Raw genomic sequence first — 18,092 nt, 5'->3', positions numbered from 1 at the left:
AGGCAAGCTAGCCGTACAACCACCTCAGTTCCTGAATCTTAGCTGGCTGCTGGACTGTACAAACAAAGTTCTTTATGAGGGAGGGCAGCTGCAGGTGGGAAGTCGGCAAGAATACAGGCATGTCCTATATGAGGATATATAGGAACTGCACTAGGGCTCCACCAATTCAGACATGACACTGGTATTGAGTGTGTGTGTGAGCGTAAGTGTGTGAGTGCATGGGTATGGAAATATATACAAAATATATACATGAAGACCTGTGGCAGCATTCAGAGAACACCCTGTGCAAAGTTCATATCCTCCAACGAATCTGATTAAACAGTTATTAAATGTCATCATGTGTATTATATTTCTAGCGTATGTATCCTGTGAGGGAGGAAGTCTCGTTCCTCTTGCCGTAGCTAGATTATCTATGTAATTCCTGTAGGTATTAAAGAGCTAACTAGGGAGTAAATTAGTGGCTCTCATTAAGCTGTCCAAGAAGCCCACAGACAGGCACTGCTGGAATTTCCACTTCACAGATGTGAAACCCTGGGCTATGGAAAGGCTTGTCAGTCTTTAAGTGACAGGGCCAACATTCACTCAATGCCCTGACCCAAAGCCTGGCTCTCATTGCTAGTGTTCTGTCTCTGAGAAAGCAGGCCCTCCTCTGCTCCTCTAGGCCCTGAAAAGCTTAACAGACCCAGGCACAGCATTAGAGATTCTCTTACTCACTGATTTATGAGTTTCCTTCAGATGCCTAACATTTGCAAGGGAGAATGGAAATACAGCAGCAGACTCAGAAAGGCTCAGCACACAGGGAATTCCAATAGACTCCACAGTCCTGCTCCATTGTCCTGTCTGGTGGACTCACAGAGCAGATGGCATTCATACAAAGAAAAGAAATGAAACTCACAGAGAAGATTTCAGTCCATCAAAGACTCATTGGTAAGCAACCAGAATGAGCAAGATGATAAAAACAATTTGCCAAAGTTTCTGGCTTTAAAGAGCTTAAAGTATATTTGACAAGATGTAAGAGGTCAAGAAGAAAACTAGCACTAGAGAGAGCAGAAATCATTAGTGGGAGGTCAGCGACTGTGCCTGCTGATCCAGAAACAGCTGACTATCACCTAAGCAGTCTTCCCGCGTACTTGGGCTGGCCACTGCTTTCCTTGGCCTCTCTCTGTCCCACTACATAATGGGCCAGTCAGTAAGGCCTGGAAAGGAGTCCTAAATCATGGCCCGAACCAGAAAGCTACGCGAGACAAGGGGAGGGTCAAGAGAACAACTTGGGCTCCTGTGGGAATACTACAGGATAATCCCAAAGGATCTACAAAGTAGTTGTCTACTGAGGAAACGCCTCTAGCTTCCTATGTCTTATGCACAGGAAGCATAGTTTGAGAACACAATATGGGGTTCTGAATGTCGTTTTACATCCTCAGACATCCCAGCAGTTCCTGGCCAGGAAAACAGGGCAGAAATTATCTGGGGGTGAGGCTGGAATGCAGGGCACTCATAACTCTTGTAAGAAGTGACTCTTCATGTCCCATGTCAGCTGCCATAAATATTAACTGCACATTTTAATGTCTAGCAGCATTTTATCTGTTTGATTTGGTCATAGCAATAAGCATTTATTTGCTATGAAATGACCACAATTTAAAATCTATTACCACTGTGTCAATGTTGAGGAAATAATAAATTGAATACTCCACAGTACTTTTTATGGTGTTTTCAACTACTGAAGCTATTATGCCTTTTATTTGCACATCATAAATGTCCATATCAACAATACCAGTGCACACTGTTTTATACACTGAAGAATGCCGATGGCAAAAGAAGGGTTGAATACACAGACACTCATCTAAGAGACAATGAGACACTCTTTTAGTTTTGATGGAACTCATACAACCTACAAGAGGGACTTAAAATGTACAGGGATGATAATACTCACATGTGCATACACATCAATTTCCTCTTCACTACAACAGTGACTGGCTACCAGTGACTTATCAAAATGACAAGAACCGACAACAAACAAACAAAAACTCTCAGACCACAATAATCCCAAACAAAACAGACCAACAAAAATCAGTCACTTTTACCTTTGGCCCTAAAACCTCCATTAAGAAATTCTCGATTCTTTTCCCACTGTCAGAGCCAAACATAACAAACAATCAAGGTTAAAAACAGGAGGAAATAACTTTCTAACTCCAATTTTAGCAGATGACCCTTAAAGATCTCTTACAACCCTCAGCCCAGCTGGGTATTTCCCAGCGGAACACCCCAGCATATTTTTCACCCTAAATATTCCTGGAGTCCTGCCAAAGCCTTCATCAGGGCCCAACTACAGCAATAACAGCTTCAACTTTAGCACGAAGGAAGTCTGCTCGGCTGGTTTGTCTCCAGTTGGGAGGCTCACATCAGCTGTAGCGTGCTAGCCCATGGTGTCCTCAAAAGGACTCAGCAGCCTCGGCAGCGTCTGACATTCAGCACAGTGAGAGAGTAACAGCTCAGGGAGATAAGCCGAGGCCTTGGCAGCGTGTGAGGTTGTGGCTGATAGTTCAAGTACAGTGTGTAGTAATGTCATCAGCTTGACACCTTTCTGGGGTGACTCACTTGAATGACGGAGTGTGTGATGCACCGGCCAGGGCATGTTGGCCATGTTGTGAACAGTACTATACCCGGGCAGGGCTCCCAATCCCAACAGATATGTAGCAGATTCTTTAGGTCTTCACACCACAGTTAAAGAATTTGTGTGAGATGAAGGAAGCTCTTACTAGAGACATAAACTCACCAATACACAGAAAGTTTATCTTCAGCTAGGGATGTATGCCATAGCATATTTATCTAGGATGTGCAAGGCTCTGGGTTCAATCCACAATACAAAAGACAAAAGAAAGTTAATCTTTCTAAATTCTTATAATCAATTTATGACTTTGCAGAAAAAATTAAAAATACTCAAAACAAAAAAAGCAATGAAGTTATGTAATAATTTGTATGACTGATAAGCACTGTTAACATCTTGGCATATTATATGCGTGGTTAACAGGCTATTTTTAAGTTACTCAATATAAGGATTTCCAACGTCATTTAATAGACTTTGGTACATTTTCCATTGGCTAGTGGGCATGTTATTGTACGGTATACCTGGTTTATGTAGTCATTCTCTCTGTGTGCACATCCAGACTGCTAACCCTTTAGCTAATATAAATAGTGCTGCCATCATATCCTTGTAGAGGATCGCTGCCTGTGTCACCAATTGTTTCCTTAGCATAAATTCCTGGAAGTAAAGTTAGTGGGTAAAAGGTTAGAATCTTCTTTTAAGGGTCATGCTATATCCTGCCAAATAGTTCTTTTTCAAAACACTCTAGGAAATGCACCCCACCAACACTGAGCACTATGTCCAAAGACTTGGTATGTTGCTGTCGTTTAAGATTAGCTTAGACACCTCCTCTTTCCCAATGTTTCCAATAATGTACAAACAAGCGTGATTTTCTCCCGGCGTTCTGTTTTTACATGGGAGCAATGTTTAATTTTTCAAAGGGCATTCTGCAAAGAACTGAAGAAGGGACACCAACACCCAGACAGACGGATAAGCAGGGACACTGAGCATCTAGTCTGACTGTGGAGCTACACCAAGAGGAATGGGAATAGCAAGTATTCAGCTAGCTCAGAATTCTTAAAGACTAAACAGAAGTTCTGAAGGGGAGCCAAAGGTTGCTAAGTCAGCATCACACTGTGGAGAAGACATAAAACTTGCATTTATGGCTCTGCCAGAAAGGACCCATAATCTGTAGCCCACATGTGTGTAGTTCAGGCCTGGGCGTGGGATGACCTTAACAGTTTATCTCTCCTTCAGACCTAGAATTGGGACTGAAGTCATTAAGGTCAAAGTGAGGATGTCTTTATTCTCTCTCCCCAAAAGGAGACAGAAAAACCAATAGCATCTAGATAGTGCAATTCCAGATTAGTGAGTGCCTCTTCCCTGGAAAACATCCCTTTATAACTTGAAGTAGAATATCATAAAGAGAGAAAGGAAATAAAGCTATCTGGGCAAACAGAGTTGAGAGGAGCACTGGTCAGTACGATGACAATAGTGGATCAGAGAAAATGATAACAAATAAAATTGTAAACTCTTGATGAAAATTGAAGAGCATAAGTTCTTTCATATGTGTGTCTACTCAACCTTTCGAAACAGAAACTACAAACATGCCAACTGCTATGGAATAACCCTTTGTACACTGTGAAGATGTGTTGCTCTCATTGGCTTAATAAAGAGTCAGCTGGCCAGTAGCTAGGCAGGAAGAGGTTAGGTGGTAGAGCCAGAATGAGAGGATGCTAAAAAGAAGGGGGAATAGCCAGATAAACAAACATTCAAGAGGACAGGTAAATGTCACAATTCACGTGGCAACATATACAGATTGATAAAAATGGGTTAATTTAGGCTGTAAGAGCTAGTTAGTAATAAGCCTAAGCTATTGAACAAACATCCATAATTGATAATAAGTCTTTGGGTAGTAAATTGGGAATTGGCAGGTAGGCCAGAAAAGTCTGCCTTCAGCCAACCTTTGGGATCTTGCAATACGTGTTTTCAACTTTATAAGCAGGAAAAGGGGGGGGGGGGCTCATGTGCTCCTGACCTCCATTCTGTGTTCTTTCCTAACTGGTGTTTGTATTTATAGACATTATACCTCGTCCATTATACCTTGTATACATTTTAATTCTGATAATTACAGAGCTGTTCCTTGTTTTAATTGCTAGCTGACAAAATTCCCTTAGGGTCTTAACAGTTATGGGCAGTTGCTTTAAAAAATACATTTCTAATAATTTGCATTAAGATATTTGACGAATCCACAATATAGCTATTCTGTTTTCCAGCTCAAAACAATTCTGACAGATAAGTTTCAAGTCAACTGTAAACTCTGATGGTGTAAGTGAAGATGGTGAGTAATTCCAGGGTTTAAAGAAAACTGACAATCTTAGCAGAGGCTGTCTATTGTCCGTAAGGTTCTCTCAGTGAACAGTGTGAATCTTCTCAGGTGAATAGTACAGAAATGAGTCACAGAGTGTTTGGGTGGAAGTTCCATCCCAAGCCCCCTCCCCTGGGAGTTGCCTCAGTCCTGGTCTCAGTGGGACCTCCAGATGAAAAGTTTTTGCACCCTGATAAATTTCTCCACTGACTCAATAATCCAAAACAGACCAAATCAAACCAAATTAGAAAAAGTCCAGATTTAATGAATAACAGCACTCCCAGGTGGGAGAGGAGACGGGAAGGAAGACCGGAAAACCATGTGTTTGTTCTCTGGGGGGCAGTTTAATTAGCCTATGGGAGTGATCTTGAGCATCTCTGGGGAGGGATCATCATTTGGCAGGCTTTCTCAGATGTGGAGTCTGGACTGAGGCAACTCCCAGGGGCGGGGGGCCTGGAAATGGAACTTCCACCCAAACATTCCAGACTCTTTGGATATATGGATGCCAGGGGCTGAGGTGAAGCTCCCACCCAAACAGAGAGGAACTCTGATTTTTAAATGGATGCCTGGACAAGAATCCTAGTTCAATTGATCACAGCAAGGAAAATCATCAATGGAAGGAACCAGAAGCACTGGGCCCAGCGCTTCAGTTGTGCACATGGTACACAACACACGGTGAGCTCAGCCTTTCTTTATTTTTAATCACACACTCAGGTGTAGTAGGAGGGTCTGCTTGTTCATCCCAGCCGCAGGTATATCAACATTGGTTCCTAAAATTAAATATATTTGTTATTTTTCAACCAAACAAAATTCATGATTTATAATGCTACTTGTAGGACACCTCCCTCTTTGGAGGAAGCACTATGAGAATTTAACATGGATTATTTCAATCTCCTATCCTACAGTCTAAGGTACAGCAAAGGTCAGTATGTCAGGGAGGAATAAACATGGCTCTTAAAATGAGATTTGCAAGCATGGGAAAAGAACTATGCAAATACAGGACTCACACATTAAATTCTCTAAAATAAAATAATTGCAAAATATCCTTCCACAAATAGTACTAGAATAACTGGATACCTAAGTGACATTGGACCTCCTATCTCACACCATCCAGGTAGATTACAGATTCTAATACCAAAGGCAAACAAAGCAGGCTATAGAAAATAATCAGGGTTAGATTTATCCAATGGAGTACTACAGGTGGACTTTTCTTTCCCATCCACCAGTTCTCAAAAAACCAATATGGAGACTCAATATTAATTATAAATGTTCAGCTGATAGTTCAAGCTTATTACTAATTAGTTCTTGCAACTTAAGTTAATCCATATTTCTTATCTAAGTTTACCACACAGCTCATGGTTTGTTATCTCATTTCGTAAATATCCTGAGACCCTTCTTATTCCCAGCAGCCTCCTAGTCTGGCTCTCTTGCCCAATCTCTTTCTGCTCATTAGGCTGAGGCAGGGGGATTATAAATAGAGGCCAGCTTGGGATACATAAGGAGCTCAAGGCCATATGATCTTGTTTCAAAACAAGAACAAAAATACATATAATCCTACCCCCCAGTAAAGCCCAAACAAGTGTGTTTTCATTAAAAGATAATATTAAAAGTGAGAAGAAAGATCTAGGGCACATAAATAAATGTGGAATCCATAGTTAGGCTACATGAAGAACTACTACTTAAAAACAAAAAGAGGCAGAAAATAGGCAAGCAACCCGAGACTTGAAAAGGGAAAACTAAAGAAGTGTGCTTTTCTGTAAGCCAGAAAAGTACACGAGAGCCGCATCAATCCTACACACCCATACAATGACTAGAAGGTAGGAATCAAATAGAGAGAATGCTGGTGCTTGTGAGTAGAACACCAAAACCCGTTGTATTCTACTGAAGGAGAGATAGAAATGATTGCTATACCCATTCTGATCAAGGTGAGGATGCTATCTGTGGTCCAACAGCTATGTACCAGGATGTACCCTGGAGGACTATGCATGTGTGTCCCAAGACACACATTCATACAAGACTATGACAAGCAGGACAGAGTGGCTCAGGTGTAACGTGCTTGCTCTGTAAGCATGAGGACCTGAGTTCCGTTCCTAGAACTCACGCAAAAACTCGCTGGGCATGGGGCTGTCTCGTGAAAGTAACAGCATGGGCAAGGCAGAGGAAGGTGGGTATCTGGGGCTCAATGCCAGCCACCCTAACCTATCTGGAGAGTTCCAGGCCAAGGAGGACTGAGCATCTGTCTAAAACTACAAAACAAGGCTTCTGAGGAGCCGCAGCTGAAGCTTCCCAGTGCACCACCTGCTCAGAATGTGCAGCACAATTAATTTGGAAGAGTAAAGAGCAGGACCCTCACACTTCAGGAAAAGAAGATGGAAAATGCTTTTAGTGGCTTGATACAAAGGCCCATTTTATACAACCAGGATGAGTAAGTCATGTGTACGTGAATGGCCCTCAAAACTGTACATCAAAAGGGACTCAAGCATGAACCATTTTAGTAAATACTGCTTTTATGGAAACATGCTATCATCATTTCCAGATTCCCCATTACCTCTCTACCCTGAAAAAACAAAACAAAACAAACAATTAGGATGCTTCTAGGGGCAGTGAAGTGTCTCCCTCCAAGTGAAAGCTGAGTCACTACTTGTGGCTGTACTCTGACAAGGCAAGGTTCAGCCTCCCTGTTGCAACTTTCACACTCTAAGTATCCTTTCAAGGTCTGCGTTGTGCCACATCTTTACAGTTCTTAAATTTTTTAATATTTTTCTTTTAAGCATATGAGTATTTTTCCTGCATGTGCCTAGTATCTGGGAAGTGACAAGAGGGATTAGATCCCCTGAAACTGGAGTTAATGATGGTTCTAAACCACTATGTGGTGCTGGAAACTGAACCTGGGTCCTCTGCAAGAGAAACAAGTGCTCTCAACCACTGAGTTATTGCTAGACCACACCCCATTGTGTGTGTGTGTGTGTGTGTGTGTGTGTGTGAGAGAGAGAGAGAGAGAGAGAGTATATACACCCTATTGAAAACATCACTTTTTCAAATGTCCCGACTGAAGTGTTGGTATTCCTAAGCACAAGGCGGCCTTGATGGGCCTCACAGAAGAACATGTGTTCACAGTAGCTTCATTAACTGAGTATGTTAATCAATAGTGTGTTAAGGGAGGGGTCTTACAGAGAAATACATTTAAAACATGGTTTGTATCAATTAACTGATAAAAATATGACAAGAAGTTCTCACAGAAACCTTAACTTGTATTGTTCTGAGGATCGAAGACTAGGGCACTGACCAGTCTGGTGACTTTACAGAGTGTGATAACTGCATTTAGGAAGTAAAAAATCAGTCAAACAAGGAACTGTTTGCTGCATACATCAGATCTGTACTCTCTGTTGTGTAGAGAGAGGTCAGTGACAGAGAGAAGGCCAGAGGCACAGATTAGGACAATGCTGAACTTCTAGCCTGGGTGCTGACTGAGTGGGTATTCGCTAGACAGTAATTAGTAAGTCATATTCCCATATCTTATGCATATTCTTCACTATAAATATGCTTTAAAGCTAGCTTAAAGCACAGTGTGACATGCTAGTCACATTTATCCTCCATCATTGCTGAAATTAAAGGCAATGTGTGTGTGTGTGTGTGTGTGTGTCTGTGTGTGTTTGTAACATAAGCTCTATGCTTTAAGTAGTTTTAGGTTTCTAGTAAAATTGAGCAGAAAGTTCTAAGTTCCCTTGTCCACAGACAGGCATGGTCTTTGTACTTACAAATTGTTTTCTATATTGTCTTCCATCCAACTTGTTCATTGTCCTCTTTAGGATGTTTGGGAAGGTCAAAACATAATTTAGACTATGTGGCACTAATCCGCGGTATGGACTGCATTTCCAGTTGGCAGCTCCCAGCGGATACTGTTCTCTACCTTTTCTGTAAAGTGCAATTAAGAGACATTCCTGTGCAGCTTCTATGCCCACGAACTAACCTTCCTATCCAGCCTACTGCCGAGAATGTATGCTGACTAGTCTAGAGACTTTTCTTTCTTTCTTTAGCAGAGTTATTACAGCAGATCCACAGTTTCTTTTCTTTACTGGCGCATAGGGAAGTCGGGGAGGCTGCCTCTGATGTCATGTTCTGAGTAGGCTGGACAATATGTTAAGGACACAGGGAGAGGCCGGACCATCTGGTGCACTTTTCTATACAGTCTACTCTCAGGGAAGATTTCCTGTTTGGACTACTCAGAAACGAGGAGAGGAAAATTTTTTAATAAGAGTCTAAATGTCAGCTAGCAAAAACAAAAGACTATCTAAAATTAGCAGTGGTGGTCCCAGATTTTTCTCAGCTTTATAGTAACCCTGTGAAGATAAAATAAGAAGCCTAGATTTATTCTCTGGGATCAGAGCTTCCAGCAATGGAAAAAGGTTTCTGCTAATGACAATGTCTAGGCTGGTTAAACACAACCATACTGTGGTCTGGATATCACAAAGGACTTATGAGGCAGAGAGATAAGGAGAGACCAACTCTGAGGAAAAGGCTAACGCTCTCCAACTCTCCTTCCTTCTTTCCAAATGCACAGCTGAACCCTTGAATTCTGCTGCTTATTCAGGACTTTAGACGTGGGAAATTGCTTTTTTGATTTCAAAGACCTTTTCCTCTCCTCTGTTTCTATCCTCAGTGCCAGGCCCTGTTCCTCCAGGGTAGCCACAGCAGTGCACTCCCTCAAATCTGTGGGTGCTGGTGCACACACAGGCGCTGACATCTGGGGTGCACTGGCCTTTATGTCATCTTTGCGCCCTTGCTCCTTTAATTCTGAAGAATGTATTGACTTGACTGTAAAAAATTTTGAATGATTTTCCAGGAAAGTCAACTCTCCGCTAGGAGAAAAAAGATCATTTCAACATCTGTGAATAAAAAAATGGAAGGACTATGATCTTTATATTCTCTTCTAGTTCTTATACTTGGAACATGGAGAAGTCAATAAAAGTCAATAAATAATACAGCGAGACTGTATTAATTATTATCTCACAAAACTAGCTTTTTTTGGTTTCTGCTAAACTTGAGGTGGACTCAAATTGACTCTGAACCACGTATGTGTTACTATGCAAAAACCAACATAGAAAACAAAAATTTTATTTTATTGTTTTTTTGTTGGTTATTTAAGAATTTTGTTCAGTGTGTTTTGATAATTTTCACCCCCATCCCCAGACTTACTCCCCCAACTTTGTGTCCCCTGGCGTAAAGTGTAAATGCTTAACTTAGAAGAACGATTCTGGTGATAATTTCAAAATATAAATCTTACCATGAAATTTCTCTTCCTCGCTGCTCACTGACAATATAAAGACCAAGGTGTTCTCAGAGGAAAAGCCTACCTTGTTTCTGACCTGTCCAACGGTGTACTATAGGTGCACAGGCCTCCTAAACACATGGCATAGCAAATGCTGAAACTCCCCACTGGTTACGGTTACAAGTGTAGCATACATCCCTTCCCCTGGGAGACTGGCATGTGGAACTTCAGTTTACAGCTACATAGCTGCGTCCCCAGCTCTGTTCTTCTGGTTCACTTGGAGAAGCTCTCACCCACCTCAGCGTCTCACTCACGTCACTGTAGGCAGGCATGGGACCTGAGTCGGACAATTCTCCTAGCAGCACAGCGACTGGCCCACAGACAGACTATATCCTATCAGCAGCGACTTAGAGGGGAAAAGTCTACACACTCCCCCTTCCTGGACCTGATGCCTCAAATGCAATGGAATAGGCTGAACAGAGTTTTTTTCCCCTAATCATATGACAAGTATTTACCAGCAAATAAAGTTTGAAAGAGAGAGGGATGGAATCAATAATAATAATAATAATAATAATAATAATAATAATAATAATAATAATAGTAACTTGGATCACTGGATCCAGTTTCCGGGTTAGTTATGACCTGAGACTTCTTAACAGCAAGGACCCCGAGTTCTTCCCACTACTCATCTCTCTTGTGTGCTCCCACTCTGCTCCCACACTGCTGGGGACTGAACTCAGGGCTTCACGTGTACTAGGTAAGCACACTTCTCCTGAGCTAGCACCCCAACCCTTTTTTCTGGGTCTCCCTCCCCTCTCTCCTCTCTCTCTCTCTCCTCTCTCCTCTCTCTCTCTCTCTCTCTCTCTCTCTCTCTCTCTCTCTCTCTCTCTCTGTGTGCATTATAGAGTCTTGCTGTATACAGTCCAAGTTGACTTTGTGACTTTCAACTTGAGATCCCCTTGCCCTTCTAGATTCCAGGATGACAGCCACCCCCATTCTACCTCCCTCTCCTCTTACCTTCTATCTCCCCTTCTTTTGAGACCTATCTTGTGCAGCAGGGGTGGGCCTAGAACTTGTGATGGAACTGAGGATGTGCATGAATTCTTGATTCTCTTGACTGCACCTCGCAAGCCCCGAGACTACCAGGCATGAGCCACCATGAGAGCCTCCTTCAAACCTTTCATGGAAGACCCAGGAAGTAAATAGTTTAGACGGCAGATCAATAAGCAAATTTGAGGATATTATGTAGACACCCTGTACCACCATTTAAAATGTTAACTGTACACCACTAATTTTTTTCCCTAATCTCACAAACCACAAAGAAACCAAACAGGCAGAAACTGTAGTCCTACCCTGTTTGGGTCTGGTCCAGGAACCTCAGATTGCCATCCCTGTTGTCATATCAGTGGTAGTTGACGTGTCCCTTGGGCATTCTCCTTGTTCCTGCTGGTGCTGGCACTTCTGCCTCTAATGTTCCTGCCCTTGTGCTGGTCGCTGCCATCCAGTTATGCAAAGTGTGCCTCACACACCACTTTCTTCCTAGGGCTTCTTCGGTATCACAAGGAGCCAAGGACTTGCATCTTTCTCCTCTTAAGCCTTGCAGACTGTATTTCCCCCCAGGGGTTGACTCTGTCTCGTATCGTCATTATTATAGCATCTCTGAGCTTCTTATGAACTGGCAATATTCAAAAACTATATTAAAATAAGATTCCACGGTCATAAAGCAAAATGTTTTGGGAAAGGAAATAAGGGTCTAGCAGATACCAAGGGCCAGAAGACTGTAGCCAGGGAAGCTAGACATTCCAGAATCAGACTTGGGCAAGGTCAACGAGAACTCTGCTCATTCTGGTTGGTCATCACAGCTCTGCAGACACTTTTTACCAACCTAGGATGATTATGGTCAAGAAATGGCAGAGGAGCTTCCCACATTTTTTTGTTTCTGGTACAAAAGAGAGAAGACAGAAATGCTAGATGAATTCCCAGGCTTTGGTATTCAGTTTCAGTCACCAGCGGCTTCGTTCTTTCAACTGGATAACACACGGGCAGCCCCAAGTTACACAAGTGTGCCCAGTACTAGGACTCGGATTTGACTGGTGTAACAAGAATGCTTTAATTGCATAATATTTTTAAGTCCTTTAAATTGATTTCTCTAATAAAATATATACATCTATTCTCATCCTTTCTAAATAATAAAATCTCACTATTATTAAGGAAAAGCAAGTTTATCCATGCTCAAAACTAGTTTGGCTCTCTCAATGCCATCTTGCTCTCTTAGCCACCAAACACAGATTTTTTTTTAACTTTTGTAAAGTCGTGGCATACATTTTTGGAAAACCTACTTATTTTGAAAAATTAAAAAGTATTAAAACATACTCATCCATTGAGGCAGAGCATTCACTGCCATATTTTTCTAAACTCTTATTTTTGTAATCACTTGTCTATTATATACAGAAAACCAACTGTCAACGGTTAAAGAATATTTAGTGCTCCTGGGAGAGCTGAGAGCAGAGTGTTGTTCTGTGACTTGGTTTTTCCAGTTTTCAACCACTGGGGCACCAAGAACATATGTAACTTTCAACTTTTACGGTCCTTTCTTTCATTCCCAGACATAGGCAAACACTGATCAACACTTCATCTCTACAGATTTGTCCTGTATTGACATTTCACAAAACAAACAAACCTTGTGTGTTCTTTTGTGAACTGTTAATTTCATAGCATATTTATGAGTTCTGTTCATGCTGCAGCATGTATGCCAGGCAATTCATCTTCACTACTGCATCATATTGCATTGTTCAGCCCCTGACTGTTTCCTTATGAATTTGTAAGATTTCTGCACAGTCTGTGAACACAAGATTTTTTTTATCAGTGATGATCTTTGCAAACATGAGTTGCCATCTACATCTTGCCTTTTAATTTTCTCTTTTGAAAGCATCTTTTGAAAGGCCAAACTTCTGATGTTCTAATTCACTAAGTTTGTCTTTTGTAGATGGTGCTTTTGCTGCCATACTTAAGAAATCTTTGCCTAAGCAAGGATTTTCTTCTATTAGTTTCCTGGAACTGACTTACTTCACCTCTTTGTTTGAAGAACAGAGGCACAGGGCCTCCCCCAGTGCTCCTGACACCAGGTACTGGATGCCTGGGCAAACAGAAGCGCCTCCCCAGCGGCATCTTCTGACTGTGTGTTCTCACCCTCAATCTCCTTGTTTTACTTGGGAAACATGTGTTGGGAGACATAATAAATATATTTCAGTGATTTTTGAGGCTATTTCCTCAAAAAGCCTCAGAAGCAGGTCCACCGGGGCCATCTGTTATAAGAAAAACGAGAAAGCAGCTGTGTGCCTGCCTGCGCGGCACTCGTGTCGGTGAGGGCGCAATTACCTCCTCGGTGAAGGATTTGAATCATTACAGCAAATCCCTTACTCAGCACGGCGTGTATTAGGAAGACTTTCTGATCCTAAAACCAGGCTTTTCCTCTTCCACCCCTAAAGTACAGCAAACCCCCAGCCATTCAAAGCCTCCACAGTGAATGGTGCTGTAGCCCTGTTTATTTCCACATAAGAATTATTTGCCCAGCATTTCCTAGGTGGCTTAATGAGGCAGGCACTCAGGCAGGCTTCAGGAACCCAGTAGAAAAGATGCCCTGGGATGCCTCTGCCCTCAGGCCACTCATGTTCAAGGACAGTGTACTTGGAAGTAGGATAGAGGAAGAAAAAGCACAAGTCTGTGCACTTTTGTACCTATCCTTGTAGAATTTCTGTATCATGTTTTTTTTTTGATGTGTTGTATATAAAATGACTAAGGGAGAAACAAATTTTATAAATAAGTTAATAGAAACAACAAATTCATATTAGAGGTACTTGCTCCAAATAATTCTGTCTGAGAATATTTTGATTATTAATGTGATTTTAAAAGTTTAGGAACTTTAAAAGTTTAGTGATATGAACAGAAAAAATAACAATGTAAGCAAGTAAACATTTTAGATGGTATTAAAAGACAAGAAGAGAAATCACCATAGGGCAGTGTGAAAGCCGGTGGACCGAGTGGCCTGAATTCTGTGGATGGAGAAGCCTCTTTTGGGGCAACACCTGAGCGAAGATCTTAATAAAGCCAACCATGGAGGCTCTTTCTCCTCAATGCTGGAGCATCTTTTAGTGTCTGCCATTGGGCTAAAACTAACCTAAACCCCACTTCCTCCTCTCACACTCTTTTTAGGAATCGGGTCTTGCCCCAGAACACTGTATGGACCTAAGGGGCAAGGTCTTAGTTTGAAAGAAAGCACTATCAAATGGAGGTCAGTAGGGGAGGGCCTAGCTGTGGCAGAGATCTCGGCTGTGGCTGGTTAATAGCTGAACAGACTTATTCTGCGAGCACCTGCTTCTGGGCAAAGCTAGAACACAATTCTGTTTGGAGAACAAATGCTTGCCTCTTCAGCGATGTTACTACATGCTCTTAAAAGCGGGGTGGGGTGGTGCTTCAACTTTTTGTGGGGTGGGGGAGTTTTTAGCTAAAACACAAATGACCAACCAGTCTCGGATTCCTTCCTTTGCATAAGTGATGTATTTACAGTTCTCTAGGGGACCCGGTGCATGGTCAGACATCATGGGTAACCCACTCTCTCATCTTAGGCTATCCTTCTACTAACTCCACATCTAACATGGCTGAAGTCCATTTGCTTTTTATTGGGAGGTTTACGGCAATTCACTTGCAAAGGTACCTATTCTGTTCCCTTTAGAAGTCACCAATCTGTATTTTCATATAGCCTGAAATGTAGGTGACAATAAGTATTACTGAGTGCCAACCCGACTGTCCATACTCCAGCCCTTTCTTCTTATCAGCCCCCAGATTTATCCTGACAAAACAGTACTCCGAATATACTAGGGTTTCCTATCACTCACCTAGGCAGCCATGGAAACAGAAGGGGAACCCCTTGGCAGAATCCTTCCAAGAGAAGAATATTAGAAACTATAAATCTGGAAATTATACAAATGAAAGACAACGAAATGCCCTTTCCAAGATGAAAAACTCTTACGACAGCAAACAGCTGAATGAAGCCCAAGAACCTATACTGAACGTGCTACCCTTTCCCTGTATCATGCTTGGGTGAGCAGCTAGAGTTAGGGGCCAGTGACTCTAAGTTTCTACTGTTCCCAGGTCAGCTTGAACCTGTGGAAGTGTAGTACAGTTTTCCCCCTTTAAAAACGGACATTTTTATTTTCGGTCTGACATCTTAGCAAGGCCGCCATGGTTGTCACTGTTCACCAAGCTTTGCTGTGTCACCCAAGGTCAACCTGAAGAATGAGGCCGGAAAGTTGGCCAATGAAGACAAAGACTCACTAAACAAGTCTGGGGGTGAGGCCAAAAAGAAGAAGGGGATACCAAGGCAGCTTTCAGGACAGGCTTTACAACCTAGTTCTTCTGGACAAAGCTATGAATGACAAACTCTACCGCAGTTCCCAACCGTAAGCTCATTACTCTAGCTATGGCCCCTGAGAGACTAATGATTTGAGCTGCCTTGACCAGGGCATCCTTTTAGGACTCCCAGTAAAGAACTGATCAAGCTGGTTTCAAACCACAAAGTTCTAGCAATTTATATGAGAGATGCAAAGGGCGGAGGTGCCCCAGCCGCTGGCAAAGATGCACAGAGAGGTTCCATCATTGTACATTTGAAAAACAGGACTATATTTTTTAAGAAAAACACTTATTTGAATAAATCTTTTCACCATGTTTGGCTCTAATCAAGTATGTTAAGCTTCTTATCCACTAAATTAATAAACTTTCAATGCTAATCTGCCATTTGGTAAAAGAATAAAGGAGTCTGGGTTGGGTGGCTTGAGACCCTGTGCTGTGGACGGAGGTGCTTCCACTTTCCAGGGTTTAAAATTACTGAGACTGCAGTCTCATGGCAGCTAGAGAAGGAGCAGGGTCAAGAGAAAACTAGGTCTCTCTTGAGACAAGACACAACACAGACAAAGTCCCACTTCTAAAATACCAGCTAGCCCTGGCAGGATGGTACACAGCTCACATGCCAGGTCTGGGCTGGGCAAACCTCCGTGTCTCTGACTTGGTCCAGTCACCCTGTGAAGGCTGCCTTGGTTCTACATTGGGGTAAGCTGAGGGCTAGGGAGGTAGAACCATTTTCTAGACTGTAGCACGGCAATGCTGCCCCCCGCCCCCTGCTGCTCTGGAAGGCATCTACAGTGTTGATTCCCCCGGACACTCACTTAGCAAGCCTGGTTGACACAAGGAACCTGCCTAACACAAATAGAGTAGTAGACCTAGAGGGAATTTGCTCGAGTGGCCCCAGAATCTGCTGAGCGGGTAAGATCCTAGTTCTGTGAGCTCATAAACACACATTACATAGAAAAGCGTTTGGAAACTTTTCAATAGTTTGATGGGTTGTCGGATTTCAGAGAATACCTGTCATAGTTGGCAAACAGACTGCTCAATGAAAAGAGTATCTTAAGAGCCGTGGAGCGATGGTTTAACGTGGGAGTTTGGGAGCAGGTGGCCCTCCAGTAGTACTCCCAATACTGGTTCTGCCACTTTCGTCCTTCTCTTGCAAAATGGGGGTCATTAATAATGCCCACAGCCCCGGGACTGGTGAGAAATAAGTAGATTGTACACACAAATGTGCTTAGTCCGTTAAGGCTTGGCGTGTAGTGTTTACTAGACGGCAGCTGTTGTGATTGGGACATGCTTGGCTAATGCTGTAAGAAAATGATTCTCTATTTTGGAATGGAAATTAGACCAAAGGACACAGTACTCAGTAGCTGAACCATCCATACTGCCTAAGGCATTGATCTAAATAGAACACAGATGTGAACCATCCCTCTAACCATGCAAGATCAAATACTGCATATTTATATGGCAAAACTCCCCAAGAGAGGACACTGGAATCTCTGGATTTCTTAGTGAGAAGGAGGCTGCTATGGGTACGCAGCTGCATTTCTCACAGGCTAGAAGGTGGTACCTGTTCCCACTGGGTCCTTTTCTGAAGGGCCAGTAGTGTCACCAGAAGACATGATGAGCTTCCTGAATAAGAAGCACCTGCCCTTATTCCCACTGAGGAGGACAGGGACCAACATCCACATCCCCCAGATACCAAAATTCACAGATGCTCAAGCCCCTTGCATTCAACAGTGAAACAAGCTAGTTACTTGTGATCCCTAAAGCTATATAATGCTACGTAAGAAGCTGTTTTTCTTTGCTGAACAATATGTTATAACAATAAAAGTCTGCATGTGTTCAGTACAGATGCAATTTTATTTTAGGAAACCAATTTTGGTTTTCAATTTGCCACGGGTTAAGTCTATCCTACAAGTGTCCATGTGCTGAGACTTAATCCCTGCTGTGAGGTATTAAGAGGGTAGAAACTTAATCTGACTAGGGTGCACAGAGGTGAGCTCTTTGAGAAGACACACGTATTAGGTAAGGTTATCTGGGTGGAACTCCCATGACTCCCTAGGACCTTAAAGGAAAAGGCAGAAAGACTGCAATACGTATTCTCTGCCTCTTAGCAAGTGATCCCCTGGACTACTTCAGAATCCTCCAGCAAAGACAGTTACCACCAGACGTGACCTTTCCACCACATATTTCACCTGAATTTCTTTTCTTTCATCATCCGTCTTTGTATGTGTGTGTGCATGGAAGTCTGGGTGCCATGGTGTACACGTGGAGGTATGAGGACAACTTTGCGGAGTCAGTCAGTTCCCTCCTGCTACCTCTATAGGGGTCTCAGGGATTGAACTCAGGTCATCAGGTTTGCACACCAGACTTGTTCTCACATCTGCCAGTAGGCTAAATGCTGGTTCTTTAGTAGGGCAGCTCCGTCAAGGAAGACTAGCCTAGAGGACATTCACTGAGAAACTTGCCAC

Source organism: Microtus oregoni, unplaced genomic scaffold (assembly GCF_018167655.1).
Source record: "Microtus oregoni isolate MIOR12 unplaced genomic scaffold, Mior012 000217F_ref0000251, whole genome shotgun sequence".
Taxonomy (NCBI): domain Eukaryota; kingdom Metazoa; phylum Chordata; class Mammalia; order Rodentia; family Cricetidae; genus Microtus; species Microtus oregoni.
Note: the sequence above shows the minus strand (reverse complement) of the source record.